Source organism: Lathyrus oleraceus, chromosome 3 (genome assembly GCF_024323335.1).
Source record: "Lathyrus oleraceus cultivar Zhongwan6 chromosome 3, CAAS_Psat_ZW6_1.0, whole genome shotgun sequence".
In the NCBI taxonomy this organism is placed as follows: domain Eukaryota; kingdom Viridiplantae; phylum Streptophyta; class Magnoliopsida; order Fabales; family Fabaceae; genus Lathyrus; species Lathyrus oleraceus.
The window spans coordinates 136,424,813-136,431,210 of record NC_066581.1 but is presented as its reverse complement, the minus strand read 5'-3'; the positions used below and the strand labels follow the sequence as shown (position 1 = coordinate 136,431,210).

The 6,398-nt window shown below is 31.9% G+C and overlaps 1 non-coding gene across 1 annotated transcript; it reads right to left on the bottom strand.

Annotated features, from left to right (window-relative positions):
* Positions 1–5,738: 5,738 nt before the first annotated feature.
* Positions 5,739–5,846, bottom strand: LOC127133999 (small nucleolar RNA R71). The gene has a single exon (XR_007807783.1). It is a non-coding gene; the product is annotated as a small nucleolar RNA R71 (small nucleolar RNA).
* Positions 5,847–6,398: the final 552 nt, after the last annotated feature.

Here is a 6,398-nt window from a genome sequence, read left to right as displayed (position 1 = left end):
AATTTCATTTAGCCTTGAATGCAAGGTTCGTGATGAAACACAAGACATTTCGGTGAAACATAATGCGTTGTGAGAAAACGTCGATGGAAAATTTTATGTATGCCTCAAATGCAAAATATTAGGCATTCGTCTTAGACCCTAGGTCATATTTAGGTTTTTCTATCATTTAGAATAAGAGGTTTCTTTCTAAAGAAAAAATTAAAGAGATAAAGAGAAGGATTTTTATGGATTTTTAATCCTAAGAATTGAAAGATGTTTGTGGGTATCTAAGGACTAAGAAACAATTTTAAAATTTTGATAATGTAAGTTTTTGTGTATTGAGATTATTAGAAATTGGATCATCAATTAGGTAGAAAATAATAGATGCTCTTGTGAATTTGGAAAAATATTATTTTTAACTCAATTGTAATATCTTGCTAAATACTTTTGTTTGTTAGTGAATCAGAGTGTTTCACTTTCTCCTAGAGTATATCATATTGAATCCGATAAACAATTTTATGTGTATTGATTATGTACTTTATCTTGTTCGAACGGTTATGGTTTTGTTTCCACTAGTTAACAAATTATTTTATCCCGAGTGTGTTTAGTGTGTTTGCTGATGTTCTTTGTCCCACACATTATATTCCGTGATGTGTTTCATTTTCATGTGTATAACAAGTGGCACTGAGTATGTGACAAAGGGTATAAGTTTATAAGTGAGCACCACAAATTCTAAACATGATATCAAGAAGTTTTCCGAGAACTTTAATTTTGGATTTTTGGAAAGTTAAAATGAAATAAATTTTGATTAAACAAAAATGTGCATAAGCATAGAAGTGCGAGACTTTGATGTCGGTAAGCTTAACACAAGTGAAGAAGATTAAGATTGTGGATAAGGCTAAGAATGTCATATATTGCGTCTAGGAGATAAAGCGTGGAGGGAAAATGCAGTGGAGAAAATTACACAAAAAATGTGGGTCAAGATTGAAACATTGTATATGATCAAATTCTTAGCTCATAACTTATGTTTAAAAAAAACTGTTCTCATTTCAGATTGTGGAGAATAAATCCATTATGGGGAAATTGATGAAATATAAAAAAATTACTAATGAATTTCAAAATATTGAGATAAAACTTGATGATGTGGATAATACTAAACTTGTATTGATCTCATTACCTAGTGTTTCGTAGTGGAACTATAGTCAATTGGAAAACTATAAAGCAGAGCTTGATGTGGTGGTTCTGAGCTTCCGATGCAATGGAGAGGGGACTGATCTATAAGGTTAGTACTTTAGTGCTCAAGTCAGTATGAGAGTGGAAAAAAAATTGAAAATGTGAATGTAATTGAATTCTTGAGAAATAACGCTCTTTCCCTAATAAATAAGAGAAATTGTTGGCTACTATAAGAGTGGAATGCAACGTCGATTACAGTCATTGGTCAGATTGATCTAGACGGCTAACAAGGTTCTCTCACATGAAATCACCTACTTTTAGAGGAAAAAGATACTACATATTCTGCATTTTATCTCTTTGGTCCTTGTGGATGGTCTAGAACAATTTCTCTTAACCCATTGTCTATGCTTTACGAGACGAGGGTTTGTAATAAATGCCTCTTCCCAGCTACTAGATCTAGGGACCTGAAGGCCTTTGGTAGGACATAATCTCTCTTGGAAATAAGTGCTTTAAATTCCTTTGGTCTAATAGGTACGGTTTCGCTTAGAGCTACTGACGTGGTCCCTACGCTAGTTTGTGGTAATGTTTCCTCTTCCTTATAGCACTCAAGTACTTCGAACATTTTTTAGAAGATCTTAATTGTTGGTGGTTAACATTGAATCATACGATCCAAGGGTGCTTGTGTATGAACTTGATTGATTTCCCTATTTTATCTACATTTTGAAATTTTGTTCTTTCCAGGAAAGATGTTGGACACAATGTCTGAGACAATGTGTTCAACTGTCTTATAACAGATTAGCAAATTACAAGAATTAAATCATATAGTAGTGAAGAACATAAAAGATTGTTATTTCAGTTTGGTGCAACGTCACCTATGTCTGGGGGGCTTCCAATCCTAGAAAGGAAATCCACTCTCAATAGTATTAGTACAATAGTCTTAGATGAATAAACTTTGTTCAATGTCTCTCTTCCTAATACTATCCATGTCTTTCTATTTAGGACTCCCCCTAAATATAAGAACCCCTCAGTTTTTCTCAATCACTAACCCTAGTGATAAATACATAAAACAAATTTAATGATTGTTGAATTACAACTCAACTAGCACAACAAGCTTTATTCCTTTGATATGGAACTTAGGCGTTATAGAGGTGCACAAATAGAAACAATTACAAAGACTCAAAGAACAAACCCTAAATCACTAGGTATGGAACTATTGCACCATTTTTAGTTGTTAGAAATGAGTCTTCCTGAATAGTAAACCATCTACTAGGCTTTTCTCCAATGGGCTTTATATTTGAGAACGACCATATTTGATTTAGATGTAGATTTGATTTGCCTTTCAAAAACATCCACTGAGAGATTTGATTTGATTTGAAAATTAAATCTTATTTTATTTTATTTAATCAAAAATAATATTTTTGGAAAATCTTCCTAAATAAAATTTTGCTAAAAGATACAACAATAAATTTCCTTGGAATCAAACACAATCACACTCAGATTTACCTACAAATTCTAACTAACAGCCAAAGGCCAGATTATACACCTCATGATGGAACATCATGTCCCACATGACGCCTTTTCATTAAATTGCATCTTGTATTGCCCATTTTATTTTATCTAAAGCAGTCAAACAAAGAAATAACAATATCCCACTTTGAATTTTTTTCCCTAAAACAACTTAATATCTACATGATGTACTTAATATCCACAAGATGTGAGGACAAAAAAATAGTACACCACATAACACACCATATAAGAGCATACACAACAGCAACATCTTACCAAAGATCATGCAAAGTGAAATTGATTGCTACACATCAAAAGATCAGACCAAACACCAAAAACGAGCTCACATCTGATAACCATGAAGCACATCACGTTTTTGACTATATGCACATTACATTTTAGATTATTTTGTTGCTTTTTTATTGTGTTATGCTGATATATTGTGTTTGTTTCAGGTATTTGATAGGTGGGAGAAACCGTGCGAGAAAAAGGGATGAAAACAATGTAAAATGAAAAAATACCAAGATTCTGCACTCATGGCGTTTGCCATGGTGCTTTCCAAGATGTGGCAGCCATGGGTGCCACCTAGCAAATAAGAAAAGTAAACATGCTTGATTTTTTAACTCGTGATGTTAGCCCTGAACCTTAAACCCATGTTATGCATCATTTAAACTCATGGCGTCTGCCATGGACTTCGTGCCCAGATAAATAACAACTAATTGGACTCAATTTTCTCCCACTTCAAAAGATATTTCTCCCACTCCTCCAATACGATCTCAACATTCTTGACATCGCTTTTATCTCTTTAAATAGGTTGAGTTTTCACCTTTTGATGATCCAAGTTTTTCTAGACTAAATGTTAGGTAGAAAAATACTTTTGTAAATAAGTTATTTCTCACACCGAGGAATTTCTGCACTTTAAAGTTAAAATTAGTACTTTTTTCTGAGAGATTTGGATCGTTCGTATTGCAACATTGTCGAAATATTTTTCTTGGAGTTTATTTCAAAAGTTTCGCACAATCGATTCTTTTATTTACAAGTTTATTTATTTACCAGTTTTTTCTCATTGTCTGCATTTTAAGTTCTTATGTTATTTCACTGCACTATGATTTATGTTTACAATTGTTGTTGCTACTATTTATTATTTATATATTAAATTGATGCAATTTGTACCCATATCCATTCTTGCGGCAAATTATATATATATATATATATATATATATATATATATATATATATATATATATATATATATATATATATATATATATATATATATATATATATAATCATGAAATCTCTGATAACTCTTTACCTCATGCTTGTATAATAAAATACACGGTTGGATTGAAAATTATTATCATATTGATCACGTCAATAAAATTTCAGATCCATCAAAAATCAATTGATATGTTAAAAAGAATGATAAAAATTAATTGTTTTCATAAAGTTTTGTAAGTCGTTACTTTTTTTTAATCTCATTGACATGTCAAAATGATTTCTGGTTGATGTTAAATTTAATAGACATAATATATATGATAATAACTTTCAATCTAATGGTGAATTTTGTTAAACAAATATTTGATAAAGAGTTATTGGAGGTGTCATGTTACTAAGTTTGACATCTTTGTGTCATTTGATCATCTCTCTCTCTCTCTCTCTCTCTCTCTCTCTATCTATCTATCTATCTATCTATCTATCTATCTATATATATATATATATATATATATATATATATATATATATATATATATATATATATATATATATATATATAACATTACTATTAATTAATTAGTTTAGTTTATCCAGATATTAAATCAATAACAATGTGATAATCAAATTAAATATGTCTAACTATGCTCTTAAAACCCTGGATGTGAGGACCGATGTTTTGATTAGAATCGCTAAAATTATTGGCACTGAATTTTTAAAAGAAAATAATTTTCTAGTTCTGAATTTTGTTTCAAAAAGTTAAAGTTTTTGAGAGAAAGGAAGAAATGATTAGATACGGGTTTAAGCGTGATAGTGTGAAAGCGATGTCTGATTGTTAAAATTCGGATTTTTAATTTTTAAAAACAGCGACAATGATTTATTAATTAGTTAAGGATTATTGGTTTTCAAAAAGGTTTTCGGAACTGTAAATTGTAACATTCAACAACAGGCAATTACAATTCTGAAATCCAACACGGGTTGCGCAAAAGTGAGCAATATTTTTAAATTAATAATTCTTCCGAAAATGATTTTTAAAATAAAGTGAAGTGTTGAATTTTATTCGAGTCCCGAAGGTACCCAAAAATTACATTTCAGTCTCCATTTCAATTTAGTCATAAACCAATCATTTTAATCTGTTTTCAGCCAAAACTTTTACTGATTGCCTTAGATTTACAAAGCGACAATAGATAACGGTAGTTTGACATTGGTCTCGGTGGGTTCAATATTTTTATATTATAAATGATTTTTTTTGTGCACTTGCATGAAACTCATCAAGTTTTTGGCGCCGTTGTTGGGGATCAACAGTCAATATTGTGATTCTGTTGTAGCACCGTATAGACTAAGGAAATTTCTTTTCCTTTTCTCTCAGTTATATTCCCAACACTCACTCAACCAGAGATGAGTTAGAACAACCAATTAACAAAATTGAGCATTTCCTTTATATCAAACGCCTAATACAAGAACTTCGATCCATATTCACCCCTATGGCTAAACCAGATAACCATCCTCTTAAGGACTATACTGTTCTATTCGAAGACGAGTCGCACTCAAGCATTGTTCCACCTGCAATCCAAGAAAATGCTTTTGAATTGAAACCATCTCTGCTATAGATAATGCAATAGAACCATTTCTCTAGCAATCCCACCGACGACCCCAATCTTCATCTGTCAGTGTTTGTACATCATGCAGACACATTAAAGAGTAATAGCGTCGATCCTAAAGCTATTTGTTTATGTTTATTTTCTTTTTCCCTAAGAAATAGAGCCAGAGCATGGCTACAATCTCTACCTACAAACTCCATCACTACTTGGAATAAACTCAATAAGGCAATCTTAGCCAGATACTTCCCACCAAGAAAAACAGTAGTACTGAGAAATTACATAATTATGCTTCTGACAAACCGAAGGAGAATCACTCTTCGAAGCATGAGAATGATATAAGGACATGATGATATTATATCCTCATCATGGTATAAAGAAATGGCTTATCATTCATACCTTCTATAATGATCTGCTTTACAACACAAGAATGACCATAAAGGTTGTAGCTGGTGGAGCCTTAATGGGCAAACCCTTTCAATGAAGCTTACTAACTTATCGAAAACATGGCTCATAACCATTATGAATGGGGAACTAAATTTTCTCAAGTAGAGAAAAGATAACAAAAGGGAGGTACATTTAAAGTCAATGGCTTAATCATGTAAGTTCTATGGTCGATGAAATTACTCAGAAGATCAATAACTTAACTATTACCCTTTCAACTACCGTAGTTGTTGTGACTCCAAACTGTGAAATTTGTGGAGTCCAAGGGCATGTCGCTACTAATTGTCAATTGTTGACAGGAACTATGCTTGACCAAGTTAACTATGCATAAGGAAAACCTTACTCTGACACCTATAATTCTGGATGGAGAAATCATCCATACTTTTCCTACAAGAACAACAACGTATTATTTTCTCTCAGTCCACTAACACCAACACCTCCAAGTTTCCAAAAAGAAGCCCTTGTTGCTCCTTCCTCTCCTAG